We start from the raw sequence: 21,476 nt of genomic DNA on the forward strand, positions 1-21,476 counted from the left end.
GGTCCAACAATAAATTGATATCTCCCCCTATTATCAGAAGTCCGGGGTCTAGTTTCAATAGCTGCAACTGTAATTCATTAAAGAAATCTGGGGAATCCTCATTAGGACCATACACACAGACTAATGCGATCTTGTGTCCCATTAGTGAACCAGTAACAATCAGGGTTCCTCGTCTACTATCATCTTGTCTAAGTAGAAGGGAATTCTTCTATGTATGAATATGGTAAGCCCCCTCGCATATGTACTGTAATTGGAAAAGAATCTATAGGAACCCCAATTTGCTGCGATAGGAGTGCAATCAGAGTAAGACAGATGAGTTTCCTGCATGAACACAATATCAATGTTATGTCTAGCGATATAATTAAGGACTTGCCTTCGTTTTCTAGTGTTATTCAAAACTCTAACATTCCATGAAATCAAAGAAAGTCCGGAAGGACTGGGCTGGTGACCTAGCTGTACCATTTGGAAACATTCGACTCAATCACATTGCAATGTATATCAATATCCTGCAGCATATCAACAACCTGTGCAATGACCACAAAAATAACATGGAAACTTGAGTCTCGCTTCCTGGACCATGATGGTGAAGTCGGGTAAAAAAGACAATTGACTCCCCTGCCATTGGATCCCCCCCAGTTCACAAGCGGAGAGGAGGGCCACATCTATGTCCCTAAAGTGTGGCTCAATGGTTAGAGCGGCAGACCCTGATGCAGAGGCCTAGCCCGGGACCAGGGTTCAATTCCCTGCCTCGGCGGGTCTTGGTCTCAAAATTCCATGGACCTGATAATTCTCGCCTCGGTGCCTATTCCAATTGCTTAATCTCCACAACGGCCCCCACAACCCTAAGGATGCCTGGCCTCTACCTTGGGGGTGCCCAGGAGTGGACGCCTCACAGGGAAAGTCAGGATGGGTTCCACAGCGGTATTCGTACAAGCGCCTTGAGACCCTTGCGGGTGAGTTGTGCGCTATACAAGTATCAATTTACATTTACATTTAAAGTTCATGAGACGAGCAATGATGGGTCGCAGCGGAAGACCCGGTCTAAGGCGAGGGCGCAGCGACCTATAGGAGTGCTCCACTACAAATCCCTGTTTAAAGGTTTCCCTACCAAACAACTCGGTCAGTAGTTGCTCCACAAAGGTGTCCATGCGCCCAGTGGTGGCAGATTGCAGCACGCCAAGAGCTCGTATGTTATTTCGGCGACTGCGAGCCTCCAAATCTTCGTTCTTAATAGCCAAATCTTTAAGGATCTTCTCCACCCTTTCTAGCTGCTTCTGCGAGGATAATGCTCCACCTTCGATGTCCAAGACCCTCGCCTCCACCACATCCAGCCTCCGGTCTTGCTCCTGGGCTTTTGCCCCCATGTCAGCCAATTTCCTATCCAGCACATCAAATCTGCCGTCCAGCGCCCTGAACCCAGCTCATTTCTGTTAGCATAGCTGCAGTGAGGGAGGCAGAGCCATATGTGTCGTCCGAGCCCAGAGCCCCATTTGCTATGTTGGAAGGGTCGTCCGAGGTGGGGCCAGGGGCCTTAACAAATTGCAACGTGCGTTGTTTAGGGTTCTTTCTCCCAATACCTCAGGGAGAGCAAGAGGGCCCTTTGGTACCATAGAAGCCAATAAAATATCGCTAAACTGGAGGGCCGGAGATGTTTGGGGACGCAGTGTGGGAACACCTTTGCAGCAGAGCCACTCATTGGAACCTCCAAGTGGTGGCCGGTGTAGCAGGGCACCAGCGGCAGTGCCAACCAAAGGTTGGGGCAAAGCCAGAATTCAAAGAAGGTGGGGACGTAGCAGCGCAGGACAGGTCAATCACCCAAAGAAGAGCGCGGAGGAGAGCGAGGACTGGCTGGACAATACTGTGAGGATCAACAGGCCAATGCGGAGCATGTCAAGAAATGGTTGCAAACTGCGGTGTACATGTATGATTGGTAGGCCAACACTCAATGGCGCAGTTGAAGTGTGAAGGTGCCCAAGTTATAGCAATCCACCATATCCGCCAACACTCATGGAAGAGCAAAGCATAAAGCAGCAGATAGCGCCCGCAGTATCATACCCCCGGGGATGAAGTCACAGTGCTGCAAACGTGATTTTGCACCTCTCCCTCATGCCAAACTGCTCTCCTTTATAAATCTCCAGTGTCCGGGAGGGGGAGGTGGAGCAGGCTCACCCGTTGGGGTCCAGCACCAACGTGGCTCCCGATATCGATGACAAGGCCTCCATACTAGCCCGCCTCACCCCCGCCAGCCTCGGCACACAACGATCTGGCACGGTAACACCCACAGGGCCAACGGGGCCCTGCGGGCGCTCTGCAACCAATGGGACCCGGCTGATGGTCACAGCAGGGGGGACGGGGGGGAGGAGAGCCTGCCAGTTGGAGCGGGGGGAACTAAGGTCAGCGCCGGGCACCAGCCAGGGCCGCTCTCACCACAATCATCGGAGCCTGTTCTTCATCCGGGGTAGGCCGCAGGGCCGTGCCCGCTCCCAATGTAGGTCTGACGATCTTCAGCTCCGACTCGCACAGGGAGCCAGTCCAGGCATCGGGTTGCTCAGCTTGTCATCCTGGGACAAATGGAGGGCGTCTGCTGATGTATAATCGCCCCTACATCAAGAAAAGCCGCGTTTGTGGAGACCGGCCGGCGGAGCTTCAGGCAAAGGCGGCCATCTTGGTTGCCTCCGTGGCCATGCCCCCTGAAATGTCTTGGTTTGGTAGGTTTGCCTGGGTAGCACCTGAGCCCAAGTCCAAATATAACAGCTATCCACATTGCCGTAAATGTGTTACAGGCCTATTTGTGACACAGGTGCAAACCGAGTAACATAAGTAGGGTACAGTTTTTAGGGGGAGAAGTGCGGGGTGATGAATGCTTTGTGGATCCTTGCCGTTTCAGGAAATTTAATAGAAATTTGAGGAAAATACAGGGTTTAACCAAAGTTTGAAGTTTGCAATGCCTTATGGGCAAGAAAACTTCATGAGATCCAAAGAAGTTACACCACTCAAGACTCTCCTGGATGTCAAGGTTTCAGAAATGTCTTGGTTTGGTAGGTTTCTCTGGGTAGTTGCTGAGCGAGGGCTCAAAGTCTGTTGCTACCCACATTGTAAAAAGGGTTCATTTTGCTGGGTGGAATGTGAAATCCCTGGGTTGTGTTTTTTGGTGTTATGTTTAGCAGGTGCTAGGATCAGCAACACAAGTGGGGTGCCATTTTTATCATGGGACATGTGAAAACACAGAATAGTAGAACAGTTGTCATTACCAATTAAATTTCCCTGCATTTTTGGCGTCCAAATGTAAGCCAGTGTGCCAAAAAGAACACATTTTGCAAATTGCCCTCTGAATCACATGATAATTGATTGATAGGCTTTATTTCGGTAAAAAAAATACCATAAAAGCTTGTATAACAATGCAAGTTACAATAATTATCACATACAATCTAATTACACACAAGAAATTAAAACAGAGATTTTTTTTTTTAAACTATTAAAACCAGATTAAATTGACCGGGAAAGCCTTCTTGTACAAATCAACCAGGCCGATTTTAAAAACTTTGACACAGCACAAACAATCACAGAGGAAGTGTCAGTCATTAAAATACGCATTGCCGCTGTGCACTGGCGGGTGCCTAAGAGTCTGCATAAAGGTTTTAGCCACCGGGTCCTCGGAGCATGATAGTCCGGACATTCAAAGAAAATGTGGGGGACGCACAAAGAGGGGAAAGAGGGTAAGGCCGTTTCCAGCGGGCGACTACCTCTCCTACTCGTAGAATCCCCACTCGAAACTTGAAATACAAGGTACGGTCAAACGGAATGGAGATAATGTCTAAGTAGGGTTCATAGGCCACCACATCCTTAATTCTCACAAAAGCTACAGTAGAGTTGCAATGACGTGAATCTAGATGTAATTTTGCAGAGACCCAGTTCCAGTACAACTTTTTAATCGTAGCTTTAGGTGGGGCAGTTTTCAAAGTCCAAGCGTCAGCTAACCCTATCTCCGCCAATAGTCGTTTGACATCCCTCAGCCATTTAATCTTAGACCAACCTGCCATAGCCATAACCTCAAATAATGCTTCCGCATAAGAAGCTAGTTCGGGCACCCGCCATAACCGTGCCCAACGGAGCAGGGGGCGAAGTTGCACTTGATCCCTAATATATCTGCAACCCAAATCTAGTAGCACTGGTACTGTTGGTGTGCTCCAGGGTAGAACCATCAGATCTTTCAAGTATTTGCTCTCTGATTTAGCTAGTACATCCAGGTTGCAGGTGCCCCACAACTCTGCCGCATATAGTGCGGCACTGACCCCTCTGGCTTTGTATATTTCCACAACTGGGCTAAGGGTTTACTAGATGATGAGCGTTGTTCCTTAAGTAAAGTGCCTCCCACCCTTTTGTGGCCCAGTAGCATTTTGTGGATGTGAGGGTTCAAGGAGAGGGAATCATTAAGGCGAATACCTAGGTAGCCAAATTCAGAGACCCTCTCCAATGGCTCTGAGTTCAGAGTCGGAGGTCGGCCAAGTTTCTTCGGGGGATTCATAACCATAAACTTGGTTTTATCGGTGTTAATTACCAGACCTCTCAACAAACAAAACTCCTGGAAACTATTCAAAAGGCTCTGGAGACCCATAGGGGACTTTGCGATGAGAAGAGTATCATCTGCAAAGAGCAGTGTGGGGATCCGTTTACCCGCCAGGGAGGGAGCATCCAAGGGATTCCTCAGCAGATGTTCAACCATGCCGTTTACATAAAGAGAAAACAGGGTGGGCGCTAGCACACATCCCTTTCGGACGCCCCTTCCCACGGGGATCCTTTCGGTTTTTTCACCCTTCGTACCCCAGCGCACCTGCGCAAAATTGCCATTGTGTAATTTTATCAGAAGGGAAAGGATATACGTGGGCAGCCCTAGATCTAGCAAGACCTTCCATAGCTCCCCCCGGGGAGCCAGGTTGAAGGCAGTCTTTAGGTCTATAAAGGCCAAATATAGACTGCCCCCTCCCAGCACCACCAACTTCCAGTGGAGAAGGGTTAATCTGAAGGCTTGCTCGATGGTCCCAGTGCCAGAGCGGAACCCAGCTTGAAGGTCCGACAAGATGTTGTTGTCGTCCATCCACTGGAGCACCCTTCTCAGGATCACCTTCCCTGCCACTTTTTGGGAGGAGTCAATAAGACTTATTGGCCTGTAGTTGGCAGGGTTGTCCCGACACCCCTTCTTGAATATCGGGACAACCTCTGCCCCCTTCCAGGATTCGGGTACGGGCACACCTTCACTAATGGCATTTAGCAATGATGATACTAGCTTCCCCCACTCCATGGGACTTGCCCGTAGTAAATCACCCAGTATACCATCAGGCCCTGCTGCTTTGAAGGGCACCAGTGTCTTAATTACTTCCTCCACCTCTCTAACAGTAAAGGAAACGTACTGTGGTCCCGTTAGGCAAGCACTCAATGAGGAAACAGTATTGGTGGGTGACTCGATTGAGGTATAGAGAGACGAGAAATGATTGAACCAGCTCTGGGCAGGGATGTTACACGGTATCAATGTGCTAACTGGCCTATCCCTAGATCTTATAAGGTTCCAGAAACCTCTAGCATCCCTTTCCAAGCTCGCTTTTTTGAGATCCGCCCAGAACCTATCCTCCCATTCTCTCTTTGCTGCAAGCATGGTCTGTGAGTAGTCTTTCCTTGCCAATCTTATATCAGCCAAGGATTTACTCTTAACAGTGCCAATCAGGGAGTTTTTCTTCTCCCTACATTTTTTCTTGTACCAACCATGTGGATTTGGCCTATTCTTGTGCTTATCAACTCTAGAGGCCTTATTTGGAAGATGGAACAGTTCACTCAAGGCCTTGGTAGTGACACAAAAAAGCGATGAAACTTCCTCGGGATGTGGGATTGGTGCATCTAATTTAGACTGGGCGGTAGCCAGGAGTGTTGTAATGGATAGGACTTTCTCTTCGTCCATGATAAGATTACTCCATTTTAGGCGCCTACCACAATTGGAGGGATGAACCTCCTGGTGGGCATGTGTCAGAGGGGACGTATGTGCCCCCGAAATTCTCCTTCCAGAAGGGACGAAGGGCAAGGGAGAGCGGGTTGTGGTCACTCTCTACTGTGGGGAGTATCTCCATATCCAGCAAATAACCCCAGAGTTTTACATCCAGGATGATGTAATCTATCCTGGACGTGTGATCCACCCTGTTATAGGTATGAGCTCCAGACGAGTCCAAGGTCGTCCTGCCATTCACAGCCCTAAGGTCGAATTCCAGGTTTAAAGAGTAGATTTGGACCGCCACTTGAGACCACCTTCTAATGGGAGGTAAAGTTAAAGCTGGTATACCTCTCCTAATATCATCTTCAGCAGTCCCCAAGGAGTCCTCCAATCCAAGGGGCTCAAACGTACAGTTAAAGTCCCCCTGCAACCAGGACATGAGAACTGCTGGTGCCCCTCCTTAGCACGGTTTCCAGCTCTGACACTATGGGTGAGTTTGTACCTACCTTTGTGCCCCTAACATAGATATTAACAATATCTAGGGTCAGCCCTCTCTTGGGTCCTTAAAGTGTTATACTCAGAAGATCGAGTGAGCCAGTCACTTGCTGAATAACCTGGCAACCAAGTGAGATGGCGACCCATATGAGAAGACCTCCTGAGGTGCGACCCTTCCCAGAAGGGGATGGTACTGCTGGCAGGAAAAAGGATGAGTAGCCTACCTTGTGGCAGGGCTCCCTACTCCAAGTTTCTTGAAAAATGCAAATGGAGTAACCCTCCACAAGGGAATTCCATTCCGGTACAGCCAGCTTCCTAATAATACCCGCAACGTTCCAACTGAGAATCCTTAACACAGGATCCGCCAAAGGTGGCTCGCCGTGAGGTACAAGGTTACGGACCCGCTCCCCCTCGGGGGCTAGACGAGATGCACATTCTCCCTGCTTAGACCCACAGCTAAGATTAGAACCCTGTACTTGGGGGTCACATACAATTGAGGAGGGTGTCAGACTGATGTTAGTGGTCTCCAAGTCACAGGGTTCCATACAGGGACTCAAACCCAGAGACGGAGGAAGTTCCCCAGGCAAGGTATCATTTCAATAACCTGGCATCCTTCCATGAACCCTAACCATGGAGCTTGCTGGTAAGCCATGGGGAAGGGGTCGAACCCGGGTAGGGCAACATTTTGCCATCCCCTATCATCCGAAATAAATCCATGATGATTGCCAACTGATCTCGGGTAGAAGACGGTCAGGTCCACTACTCCTATGCCGGCACTACTGGTCCCCAGGTTCTGGTTAGAGATTAACTGAGCAACCCTGGGGTCCTTAAAGTTAACCACCACGCAGTCTCCCTCAAAACACTTGTGACCACAACCTACCCACCCTACCCTTCTGACACCCAAAATCAACCCATCTAGTTCCCTGGGCAGTGGTTTATTAACCCTTAACCAGTGCATGGTTTTGTTTTTTAGTGTTTGGTAGGATTCTTGCTGCCCAACCAACAAGGGTGGTACGTTGGTGAGAATAGCAAAAAAAGGGTGACAATCTGGGGGCAGGTTCATAGGGGGTATTCTGAGAGCCTCTTTGAGAGGAAAACCATTAGGCTGGGTAGTAATGAGAGGAATAGAGCTAATTATTCTGGGTTGGACTGACTCAGGACATTTGCTGGTTCCAGAGTTTCTCAAGTTGCCATGATCATTTTTGCCAGTAGCCTCAACACCTACGTGCTTCTTGACATGGGGTTTAGTAGCCCTAGGGGGATCTGGGAGTTTGATTGTGTTCTTTGTGGCCTGTCCTGGGTTTCGATCACCCCCTTTGGCAGTGGCAACAGGAAGAGGAAGGGCCTCAGATACTGACTGCCTGTTGAACGTTCCACTTACATTAGATGGATCCTGTGGCATGGTAGTGGTCACCCTAACAGCATGTTCCCCCCCTGAGTCAACAGCCTCAATCCTAGAGTGTAGTTTAATTAAGGATTTGGTAGAGAAGAAGTTATCTAGCTTGTTCGAAGCTATCCAGTCGATCCGCTAGCCTTTTCAGTCAGTAGAGATTTCATCAATTTCTCTATCTGGGCGATCAGGGGGATATCAGGGGGTATGTGCGGCCCGCACCCTACTGCAAATTCCACGAAGAACCTCAGTCAGAGAGGCACTGACCAGCCTTCACTGGCTGCCAGTACGAAAAAGAGTGACCTTTAAGGCAATGTGCATTGCCCATCAGGCCTTCTGGGACTCGGGCCCAAAACTCTTGCGCAGCCTAGTCAGCCAATACCACCCAGGCCGTGAACTACGTTCCAGCCAGGCTTTCATGGCAACAGTCCCCAGAATCAAGAGATCTAGAGCAGGTGGAAGAATGTTCACCCTCAACGCCTCAAAAATCTGGAACACCCTTCCCCCTCACCTGAGATCTAACCCGAATCTTGCCTCCTTCCGCAAGCAACTAAAAACCCATCTATTCAAATCCCCGTAATCATCTCAGCCCCCCATCTTCCTCCTAGTCTCTGACAGTCTCATTACACCCCTCTTCTGGTTCCCTAGCGCTTGGACGCCTCAGGGCAGCAATCGCGCTGTACAAATGTATTTCATTCATTCATTCATTCATTCATGAGCATGACAGGTGCCGTAATCGGAGCATCATATGGTTTAAAACAATGACACACAGAGAAACGCCCCCTCCGTGTTACCCTGAACACAATCTACACCCACCCCTTTGGACTTTTGGAATGCTCCCACTCTTATTCCAAGTTTCCTGATTTTCCTATGGGGTTTAGGATAACAACCTTTGCGAGGGCTAATATTCCTTTTCCATTTGGTGTGGAGGGTTCTAGCTACTGCATGAGATAACACAACTGGTGAGGTAGTGGATTCCCCATTACTAGGAATGATGTTTGAGGTAAGCATGGGGGGAGGGGCATTAATAGACTCCACAACCGGAGACTCTACTTCGATAGGGGGATCTAAATTTAACAAGCTCTCTACCCTGTCAAAGCTAGAAGAAAGAGCTGTTTCGATAGGCTTTTCCAAGGATGGGCAACCATTCGAGACAGGGTCGATTGAGCATGATGCAGAGGGAACAGGCGCCAGAAGACCCAAGGACACCCGCTTCTCTAGAGGGAGTTTAAGAAGTTCAACAGATAGCCTGCGCTCAGCACGTCTCTCGGCTAGGGCAATCTCTCTATCAATCTCACGGGTAGCTCTGGAGAAGTATTTGTCTAGAGGCCCCAGGATTGCAACCCCTACCGTAGAGGGTAAGGAAGTAGGTGAGGGAATAGATAAGTGCAAAGACATGTGTTAAACAATCTTGCTATAGTAGAAAGAAACAATTTAACTATATACCACAACAAGGGGACACACGTCACTATGAAACACTTGTAATAATATCCTTATGTGATGCTGAGCAGGATGACAACTCACTATACCCTTACGTATTCGCATACGGTAGTTTTAGAGCAGGATGTCAGAGAGTGGGCCCAGCCCAGCCTCCTGCAGCCCCTGACGGCCACAGACGCTCCCGCCCTTGTCCCGGGCTTCTCCGGGATGCTCCCACGTGCTCCCACGGTACACAGACAAAATATCGAGTTTTAAATATCGATATACCAAAATATCGAAGTTTAAATATCGATATACAAAAATATCGAAGGTAAGTAATATCGACAGTCTAAATATCGATATTGGTATGATATCAGTAATATCGAAGTTGTAAATATTGATGTTAACAATATCGAAATTAATAACTTTGATGTTACTAATATCAATTTTTAAATAAATTTAGTGTATATTATATTGTATTTATTATGTTTTATTATTTATTTTTAATGTAATTTAATTAAATATTGTCTTTTACTACTGTAGCGGGTTGTGGGTTTATAGGGGAATAGGGTGGGAAGTAATTTAATTATGTTAAATTAATTATTAATTAGTAGGAATTATCAATTAATTAATTGAGAATTAATTTTTAATTATTTTTAATGAATTGATTAATTGATAAATATGTTCTGTAGCGGGTTATGGGTTTATAGGGGAATAGGGTGGGAAGTAATTTAATAATAATTAATTAATTGATATATGTTTGTACATATTTTAATTAATAATTAATTGGTAATTAATTTCTATTAATTAGTTAATTAATTATTATAATTTTTTACATATTTATAATTATTAATTAGTTGGTAATTAATTATTATTCATTATTTTATTACATTAATTATAGTATTTTTTTTATATATAATTTATTGTTATTCTTAATTAATTAATTGGGCAAAATAATAATAATTATTACATTAAATTAATTACAGCAAATGTGCTAATATATTTACTTTATTGTTATTGTTAATTATTATTTAATTGGTAATTAAATAATTTTAATTAATTTTGGGTACAGGGGTATTTTTAGGGTTCAGGGTCAGTTTTCAGTTCATGGGTACAGGGGTATTTTTAGGGTTCAGGGTCAGTTTTCAGTTCATGTGTAAAGGGGTATTTTTAGGGTTCAGGGTCAGTTTTCAGTTTTTGGGTAAAGGGGTATTTTTAGGGTTCAGGGTCAGTTTTCTGTTTTTGGGTAAAGGGGTATTTTTAGGGTTTAGGGTCAGTTTTCAGTTTTTGGGTAAAGGGGTATTTTTAGGGTTCAGGGTCAGTTTTCAGTTTTTGGGTAAAGGGGTATTTTTAGGGTTTAGGGTCAGTTTTGGGTTTTTGGGGTACGGGGATATTTTTAGGGTTCTGAGTCAGTTTTGGGTTTTTGGGTAAAGGGGTATTTTTAGGGTTCAGGGTCAGTTTTGGGTTTTTAGGGTACAGTCGTACAGGGTAAAAATAAAATAAATTTAAATTAAATCAATTAAATGAAATTAAAAAATATAAAATTACATTAAATTATTAAGTTTTTAATTTACTTTAAATGTATATGTATTCGTTTTAATTTTTTAATTATGTTTTAATATTTTTATTTAATATTTGTAACATTATATGTATTTTATATTTATTTTTACATTATTATTAATACATTTAAAAAAACGATACTTTTAATTTCGATATTTTTGTACTACGATATTAATTTTTCGATATTTTTGTACTTACCTTGTTAGGGATAGGATTCCTATATTTTTGACTTCGATATTTTTGTTCCGATATTTTTGTATTTCGATATTTTTGATTTCGATATTTTGTCAGACATTCGCTCCCACGCAGCGGTTGGCTATGCCAGCTATAAGGGAGAGGAAGTGGTCAGGGAGCGGGGCAAGCAGGGAGAGCGGTCCAGGTGCAGTAAGTTGGATCGGGCTGGGACTCCTGGGAACTGGAGTCCTTGCAGCACCACTCGCAGCCCTGCTCAAGTACTACCCTTGCCTCAAGCGACTTCTGTGTGTTGGCCCCTGGGTCCAGGCGCAGACACCCTTAATCTGCGATGCGGGACCCGTGAAGCGGGACCGGCGAGCAGTGGGAAGGTCCCGGATAGGTCCCGGAGAAGAATGAAGCAAAACACCTCCTGGGCAAGTCCAAACAAAAAGAGACGATGTCCCACAGTCACAAACAGCACAGGGCTTTTTACACAGTCGTGGTCGGGGGCGGGGCAAGCAGGGAGAGTGGTCCAGGTGCAGCAAGTTGGATCGGACAGGGACTCCTGGGAACTGGAGTCCCTGCAGTACCGCTCGCAGCCCTGCTCAAGTCCTGCCCTTGCCTCAAGGGACCTCTGCGTGTTGGCCCCTGGGTTCAGGCGCAGACACCCTTAATTCGCGATGCGGGACCCACGAAGCGGGTCCGGTGAGCAGTGGGAAGGTCCCGGATAGGTCCCAGAGAAGAATGAAGCAAAACACCTCCTGGGCAAGTCCAAGCAAAAAGAGACGATGTCCCACAGTCACAAACAGCACAGGGCTTTTTACACAGTCGTGGTCGTGGACAGGGCAAGCAGGGAGAGCGGTCCAGATGCAGCAAGTTGGATAGGGCAGGGACTCCTGGGAACTGGAGTCCCTGCAGCACCGCTCGCAGCCCTGCTCAAGTCCTGCCCTTGCCTCAAGCGACCTCTGCGTGTTGGCCCCTAGATCCAGGCGCAGACACCCTTCATCCGCGAAGTGGGTCCGGCGAGCAGTGGGAAGGTCCCGGATAGGTCCCAGAGAAGAATGAAGCAAAACACCTCCGGAGGAAATACAGTCAGCCGCTTGAGTAAATGCTTGTACTTGGCGGCGGGTAAAAACGGGAACCAGCATGATAATATGTGCAATCCCAAATTCAAAGGTGCACAAATAAACCACTTATACTAAAGTGATTATCATATGAATGTTTCAGAACTACATAGGTTTCTTTCATACCCATTTTTCATTTATTAGATTTTACCACATGAATTACTGCTGCATCAACATACAATGAAAAATCATTATAAGCTGAAGCTTAGTTGTTAGATATAGGTGTTTTGTGATTTTAGAAAACATAAAACCCTATATATCCTTACAACCAGAACAGTATATTGCTTTTACAAATCAGCCATTGAATAATTCCAAGTGAAAACGTCACCAATTGCTATTTGTTCTACTTTTTTCATTCTTTTTTTATTTCAACTCTTAGTTTGTTTAGGAAAACGTTCAGGGATCTACACAAATGACCACTTGCTGAATTCAAAATGTTGTCTTCTTGTCATAAATGTATAGCGTTTCGCTATTACCCATTGCTCTCCCATCTGTTTCCACCAAGACTGCAAGTAGATTGGAAGCGCAAAAATGTGAAGAAATGGATTACGCGTTAGAAAAATGCAAAAACTCTGGTTAAAACAATGTTTTTATACAACTCAAATTGGTCCTGAAAGCTGGAAAGACGTGGAGGTGATTGTAGTACAGCACGCCCTTTGTTGATGCTATTTTTAGGGAAAAAAAGAGTGTATGCTTTCTTGCACAACACTTTTTCCCATTTAAAATAAAAAATAAAATTATCCAAAATGTAGCTATATTTTGGCTATTTTCCTTGTTTTCTTTAGGTAAGTCTGGTTGTTGTAAAAAAAGGACGCACATTTGACCTGGATATTTTTTGTTGGAAAACATTATGAACGCCCAAGTGCATAGTGCCCCAAACATCAAAAAGGAATTAGCACAAAGACTGGAAAAATATCAGCAGTTAAGGGGTTAAGCCTCTGATTCTTTCAGGTCAGCCTTGAACATTGTAGCAGTGCTCCTGTTTGGCTGACTTTTTGTTTCCATTGTTCCTGAATCCAGAGCTAACAAAATCCTCGTTCATTGTACTTGCACTGCCCTACAGTATTTCATGTTTCCCGTTCTAGGACTATTTTAGGGGCTCTTGAACTTTCACTGTTTCAGCGGTTGCCTTTTCCTAATCTCTGCATTTTCAACCTTCTTCCGTTGTTCCAGTTTCCAATGTGCTTCCTTGTTATCCCTCCTACCTTGTTTTCCAGTTTGTTAGCTTGGTTTGTTTGCTCCCATTCTGCCAAGTGTTTCCTTCGTTTTTCTTCTTTCCTGTGAAGCACTATTCCTTTCTAGATCCTTGTACATGGTGCCTGAGCATTTAGTTCTCAACCCTTGCTCTTACCACTTTCCATGCTCCTGTTATCCAACCAGGATTTATTGGCACCACTGTTGACCTTGGTGGTGTTTCTCATCTACTGTGAGTGTTGTGTTATGTTACCTTATATATAACATTGCTAAATCTGTCAGCGCTACCTTTGTATGTTGTCCTACATGTGGATATTGTGCTTTCAGCATCTGTAATAGGAATTGTGTGTGAGGAACTAATTGAGCTTCAGTCTTACCGTGTGGATCTCCAGAATGCTTTACCCCACTTTATGTTTATTATGAATTTTGTTATATGCATTTCTTACATGTCCGGGTGTTATTCTGAATGCAGGGTTGCTTCTTGTATGCGTGTTCCTTTTTAGCTACCAACATTCTCTTCACTCTGACTCTGCTATCACAAACTGTTGTCAGATAAATGAAAAATTTCTGGGAGAATCTATAATCCCTGGTCTAATTCTCCCAGTAATTACACATTTTCCTTGGGAGTTTTACCTAGAGACTTTGTCTGCTTTCAGCACCTCAAATATATGGGTGAAACAAAACGGAATGGTGATGCTCCCACGGATTTCATAATTCCCATCCTGCTACTAGACTCATCAGAATTAAAAGAGGATTTCGTATTCCTTCTTGTCAGAGCCTGGGCCGGCTTTAGCGCTGGTGGTGCCTGAGCGACATCCCCTTTGGCGCCCCCACACCTCATGACCACCTCTCAAAATACTCTCACTACCACCGGGCAAACTGCCCCTCATCTCTCCAATCATAAGATATTGCTAAACAAAGCACCCCCACCTGAGGTCAGCGCCCCCCTCCACAGGTCAGCGCCCAGTGCAGCTGCATCGGTCGCACTGCCCTAAAGCCGCCACTGGTCAAAACAAAGACGCTTCCAGGATCGCCACTCACCATATTTGGGCCAATAAAGAGCAGTTAGTTCAGAACACTTTTTTTTTTTTACAGGTCCATGAAAATGTTCTCAGCTACAAAGGCCCTTTTGACTTTTGAAAATCGTTTTTTGTTTTTGAGCTATCAAAATGTGTCGGCTTTGGTGGCAGAGGGCTCAGTCTTCATGTTCGGTTTCTTGTGTCTTCATGCCAGATCATATTTCTTTATCCTAAATTCAGGCTTTGGTGTGTGTCATCCTACTTCTCTGTAATTCCAACACAAAATGTCCTTCTTCTTCAGGCAGTTTCATTTATCGACTCCACATGACGTCAATTGTTTACCTGCGTTACTGCGCTTGAAATCTACATATTTACCACTGTATGTTTATTTTTGATTAAAGTCAGTTCTACATTTGGCTCAGACATTGCTCTGAATGTTTTTATTTGGAGCGCAGCACTCGACCAACTGATTCCAGAATAACTTGAGTTGAAAAGCAAAGTAAATATTTTTCCGGGAAGCACAGTGAAACCGTGTTGACTCAACCATTTGACTAATGTGACCCTGTTCAACTTGTGAGAAAATGCATCAAGTCCATTGTTTACCCTGCTGATTTCACAGTCCTGATACATTGGATCCTGTGCTACAGTCGCTACACTTAGAGTCTGATTAATTGGGCTCATAGTGGAAAGCACTAGCACTACAGACAAGCTTGCTAGGAGCAGGGTTATGTTTTTCGATTCACACCTGACTATCGACCTATATCATCTGAATGTGGAAGACTAGGCACAATGTACAATCAATCAATCAATTAATCAGGGATTTGTGATGCACACTACTCACCCGTGAGGGTCTCAAGGCGCTGGGGGGAAGAGGTGGTTCGAGCAGCTCTGTCATCCGAATAGTTAAGTCTTGAGGCTCTTCCTGAATGCTTGCCGTGTTGGGGTTCGTCTGATGATGAGGGGGAGTTTGTTCCAGGTCTTGGTCACGATGCAGGAGAAGGCTCTTCCTCCCGTTCTGGCTCTGCGGATGCCTGGGATTTCGGCAAGGGCAAGGTCGGCAGAGCGGAGGTTTCTCTTGGGTGGGTAGGAGATTCTTTTGTTGAGGTATTGGGGTCCAGTGTTGTGGAGGGATCTGTAGGCATGAGTGAGCAGCTTGAAGTTCACTCTCTTTTCGATGGGGAGCAAGTGAAGGTCTTGCAGGTGCTGGTCGATATGGTCTTGTTATGGAATGCCGAGGACAAGTCTGGCTGCGATGTTCTGGATGGTCTGGAGTTTGAGGAGTAAATATTTGTTGATCCCGGAGTAGAGGGCATTCCCGTAGTCCAGTCTGCTGGTTATGAGTGTGTGGGTGATGGACATCCTAGATTTGGGGGGATCCATTTGAAGGTCTTGAGGAGAATGCGGAGGGTATTGAAGCATGTGGAGGAAACAGAATTGATCTGTTGGTTCATGGTGATGGAGGTGTCGAGTATGATGCCGAGGTGGCGGCGTGGTGCGTGAGTGTAGGTGGGTTGCCCAGGGTGGTGGGCCACCAGGTGTTGTCCCATGCAGAGGGGGTAGATCTGAGGACTTCAGTTTTCTCCGAGTTGAGCTTCAGGCAGCTGCTGATCATCAAGGATGTGACATCTTTCATTCCTTCCTGAAAGCTGTGTTTGATGATGTGAGGTTCCTTGGTGAGGGAGAGGATGAGATGGGTGTTGTTGGCATAGGATACTACACTGAGTCTGTGCTGTCTGACGATGATGGCAAGGGGGGCCATGGAGATATTGGGGCTGAATGAAGATCCTTGGGGTACTCCGCAGCTGATCTCTGTGGGCTTGGAGAGGAAGGGCAGGAGTCTGAATCTGTGGGTTCGGCCAGTGAGGAAGGAGCTGATCCAGTCTAGGGCAGTTCCCTGTATGCCAGCGTCATGGAGTCTGGCGGTTAGTGTGCGGTGGGAAACGGTGTTGAAGGCTTCTGAGAGGTCTAGTAGGATGAGGGCCATCATATGACCCTTGTCGAGGATAGTGCAGATGTAATCTGCGGCGGCTAGGAGGGCGGTCCCGGTGCTGTGGTTGTAGCGGAATCCGGATTGGGAGGTGTCGAGGATTGACTTGGATTCTATGAAGTTTGTGAGCTGGTTGTTGACGATCTTCTCAGTCACTTTGGCTGCAATGTACGTATTTCCTAGATGAAGCAGTGTGAGATTTAAATTGGCAATTCTTGGCATTCACATACTGTAGGGCCAAACTACATATTTCTCTGGACATTGATGTAGTGCCAAAATGTAAATGTTTCTCTGCATTCCTTTCGAAATTGCATTGATGTATCTTGTTTTGTGCAGGTTCGAAACACAATGTTGCATTATTCTCTGTACACCTTTTCAGAGTGAACTGACATACCTTGCTGTAGATTCATTTTTAGAAATAAATGGACTCATCTCGCAGTAGAGGTGTCTTAGAACTCCACCTGGCTCTATTTGAGGCTTAAAACTACATTGTTTGATCTAGCTTCCCATCTGACTGTGACGTAAATATATGTATTAAAGGTTGTGTGGCAAAATATTGCTTACAGAAATATTGTCTGACATAGCCTACATATGGTTTACACAATGGTGTAGATTTTCTATTATTAACTCCAAGAGTGTAAGGGATTTTGCAGACAATATTTAGTACGAAATATTTATGTCTGACAATGTTCTGACAATGATATTCTGGTACCAAACGGCAACCATCTTAATTTGTGCAGATGGGGGCATGGACAGTTTTTGAGACCTAAGACCTATTTTTCAACAACAGACTTTCAACCATAGCAAGAGAGCAAACGGAAACAAGGGAAGGAAGGAAGAGAAAGGAAAGATTAAAAAAACGTGAGAAATGGAGAAATGCAGAAAACAGGCATGAAAAAGAATCTGCAGCAGTATATAATCTGCCACATTGATATAAATAGACAGGAAGGGTTCTGGAAGGAATAAGCATGAGGTGGTAATAAACTAAGCAGCCTTGGCTTTTTCAGTCCAGGAATTTGGCAACACAAAAAAACATTGACCCCATGCATTTATTTTTAACTTAGGAAATGCTCTAGCAGGACACCCCTCTTTTAGCCAAGATAGAAGAGTCTCATTGTTTGGGGGAGGCTATACTGCACGTTATAAGCACCCACTTGCCAAGCCCTAACCTTCCCATGTCAGTCACCCCTAAGGTAGGCCCAAGGTACCCCAATGGGCAGTGTGCGGCATATTTGAAAGGTAGGACATGTACTGGTGTGTGCGACATGTCTTGATAGTGAAATAAAGTATATTTCATTTTTAACCATTGAAAGGCTATCTGGTCCTTAACATAGAATGGGAAGTACTGGGTAGCATTTTACTAGTCTATCTGCCTATTGGACAAGATAGAGACACTGACCCCAGTAGGTACCGCCGCAGTCATCCGGAACTGTTGTATTCTGTTGTTTTCAGCACCGCAGTAGCCTTGGGTAGAGCTACCAGCCTTTAAGTAACTGCATTTAAAGTCATTCTTGCACAGTGCATATTTTTGATTACTGTATGTTGGTCTTTTATTGTTTTGGTCTTGATAAATATTTGTTATTTTTCTAAAACTCGTGTGGTATCCTTTTGTAGTGTTTTCACTGTATTACTGTTGTTTATGTGCAAATGCTTTACACAATGCCTCTGCCAACTATGAGGGGTTGATCAGGGGTTATTTCAGTAATGTATCCCCCTTATCCTGACTAGAAGTAAGGGTCCCTATTTGGACAAAGGTGCAAACCAATGCCTGATAGGGACCCTCATTTCTAACAGAGCCCGATTCACAAAAGAAGTGTAAACATAAGTTAGGAAATGTATACCTCCGCCTCAGTGTGCTTTTACACTTGTTTCCAAGTCACAAATGTTTCCAGGCATACTCCTGGAAAAGTCATGTAACTTCCAATCCAGAGCTGCACATACAGTTTTTTCTTATTTTCCACCAGACACAAAATATTTTCCCAGTTGGAGAAATTCCTTCCTTTACACACATACAAAGTTCACCCTTTTTTGCTTCCTATTCTCATGAAGCCCACATAATATAATGGTACAAAAATATGGTGGACAGAATATTGAAGGACAAACCATCAAAAGGTATGTGTATGTAGGGAAGTATAGATTTATGTGGAGTGAGGTATAGAAAATCTAGACGTACTTAACTGTCAATATTTTTTTGTTGATATTTTGTCCTCTAGATTATGTCTTATTGATATTCTGTGGTTGATTTTGAGGTTGCACACCGAATCTCATGGTGACAGGGAAATTACCCTAGCCCTTTGCTGGAACAAAACTCAAACTTATTCAATGTTACGAAAAGTTCGGAGACCACTTTGTGAACGCCAACAAGCTGACATGTTTGTGGACCTTCACAATCTCACAAGAGGAACCACACTTTGTTACACCTACTTTTTTATCTCTTGCATGAAATTTGTACTTTCATGATTGTCTGCAATTGTAGCATAAATTATGCAGGTGCACAGTATTCGTGTGTCCCCTGCGAATGCTGTGCATGCGAGACTACCACCATGCACAGTCCATTAATTGTGCACTGGTAGCCTGGCATAGGGGGTACTCTTTAGTATTAGGTATTGACCTGGGGTAGGCCTTATAATAACAATGGACACTCATAGGTGAAGTCAGAATGATTTACTATTTTGTGTGCAACATTATTATATATATAGGGGAAAATCTGCCTGGAGTTCAGTTTTGCTTCCCTTAGTCTTACAAAGTCTCATGAGGTATGAAACGGGGATGAAAAATGTGCACCCAGTTCAAATACAGAGGCCCCAATATCATACATGAGGATGCCTTTATGAGTCAGCCAGGATTTTCATGTTTGTCTGGCTCAGCTCTGAATCAGTGCCCAGGCCTTTTATCACCTGTAAGTTAATTACTTTGCTCCCCAGCAGAGGGAACAAAGGCCTCCCCACACAAAAGGAGTAATTAATAGTGCTTCCATGAGGTCCAGAGGAGGAAGACGTATGGATGAAATCTGCAATAGCTGTAACACTGTTCAGGGCCAGGGACAGCCCTAGCCCACTGAACAAAGAAGGAAGCCAAGAAAGCTGTGGTGTGGGTAGGATGGATATCACCGCTTGCACTATGTTTTGTTAAACTCTCGTATAAAATTGTTTCATCATTAGTTTTGATGATCTAGGCAAGGTGAATTCTCATACCACCGAAAGGTGTACAAATGTACTTTTAAATGCATGTACATATATACAAACTTTTATATTTTTAACAAATGTATAAATATTTTATTGAGAAATGTATAGATTTTATGGACTCTGAATATGGTGTCTGTTTTTGTTTCTTTGTAAATTGCTTTGTGATAGATTTCGAGTTGGGAGAAACATCAACTTGTTTCCCGATGAAGGTGGTTTGGGTCATTTAATCCCACAAAACACATTGCAAAAATATTTGAAACTAGATTGACGTTACTTTGCTTGTAACTAATCATGATTCTGTATGCAATGGTTTAACCAAGGATTTGTGTTTGACTAGTGGTTCTAAATGACAAATGTGTATGTCTATGATATTTTTCTCCCCCTTTTTTCCTATATTAAACATGAATTGTTATGTTATTAATCTGAAATCTTGACTCAGTACAATCTTAATGTGGTTTTGAATTTGCACACAGAACATACAACTTGTATGGATTGGCTTGCTTTGCACATATTTATTGTATATTGTGTTCCAATTCATAAATGTCTGGTTTGTAAATAAATGTATACATTTGTTTATATATCCAATTCTCCTGGTGATATTAGCGGAATGCTGAATGAATGAGTGTGTAAATGGTATTGATCTATACATACCCAAAGGAAAATTGCTGACTTTGACTGCATGTGAGACTACCACCATGCACAGCCCATTAATTGTGCACTGACAGCCTGGCATAGGGGGGGACTCTTTTGCATCAGGTATTGACCTGGGGTAGGCCTTATAATAACAGTGGACACTCATAGGCGAAGTCAGTATGATGTACTATTTTGTATGTAGTGACACATTATTATATATATAGGGGGAAATCTGCCTTAGAGTTCAGTTTCGCTTCCCATAGTCTTACAAAGTTTCATGAGGTATGAAACGGGGATGAAAAATATGCACCCAGTTCAAATATAAAGGCCCCAAGATCATACATGAGGATGCCTTTCATGACTCAGCCAGGATTTTTATGTTTCTCTGGCTCAGCTCAGAATCAGAGCCAAGGCCTTGTATCACCTGCAAGTTAATTACTCTGCTCCCCGGCAGAGGGAACAAAGGCCTCCCCACACAAAAGGAGTAATTATTATTGCTTCCCTGAAGTCCAGAGAAGGGAGACGTAGAAAAGCTGTAACACTGTATCAGGACTAGAGACACCCCTAGCCCACTGAGCAAAGAAGGAAGCCAAGACAGCTGGAGCCAACACAGGAGGGGGCTCCTCTTTGAAGTTTTGGTGGGAAAGGCCTTGGCAGTGATGTCAGCTAGGGATTGAGCTGAGGCTCCCAGGGGAGCCGTGAGCAATGATTTCTGGAAGGCACCATCTTGAATAATCCCAGCATGCTGTGCAGGAGGGTTGGGACAGGGGTGGAATGGTGATGATGCACCAGAGGTTTGGCCATGGTTGTTTGGCTTCTATACACCCCCCATTTACGAAACTCTTGCACAAGGGAGAAAAAACGCTTTACCTGGTTGATCTCTGAACACTAGAACTAAAATGCAGCAGCAGTCATGGAGAACTGGAAGGATAAACCCCATGTTTCTTAGAGGACTAAGGACTCTGCCCCAGTTGACCTCACGATCAGTGGATCTTTCTAAGAACAAGGGAAGCTGTCCCCCTTTAATCCCCTGGGGATCAGTTGGGGAATAATTTGGACACCTATGCCCCAGAAAAAGGAGAGGAGCACTAGAGACAAAGCCCAGGAGGAAGCTGGCACAGGGAGCCAGTTCAACCAGCTCCCTGCAAAGAACACTATTTTGGATTTCAGGAGGCATGCTGGAACTGCTCCTGGTGGCATGAGCTCACCACAAGGAGTACCATGAGCCCATTATCATGCAAACCAGCCCAACAGGCATGGAGATATGATATCCATATTTGAAGCTCTGTGTCCTTTGACCCCCAGCAAGGATCAAAGCG

This window comes from Lissotriton vulgaris, chromosome 1_1 (genome assembly GCF_964263255.1).
Source record: "Lissotriton vulgaris chromosome 1_1, aLisVul1.2, whole genome shotgun sequence".
NCBI lineage: Eukaryota > Metazoa > Chordata > Amphibia > Caudata > Salamandridae > Lissotriton > Lissotriton vulgaris.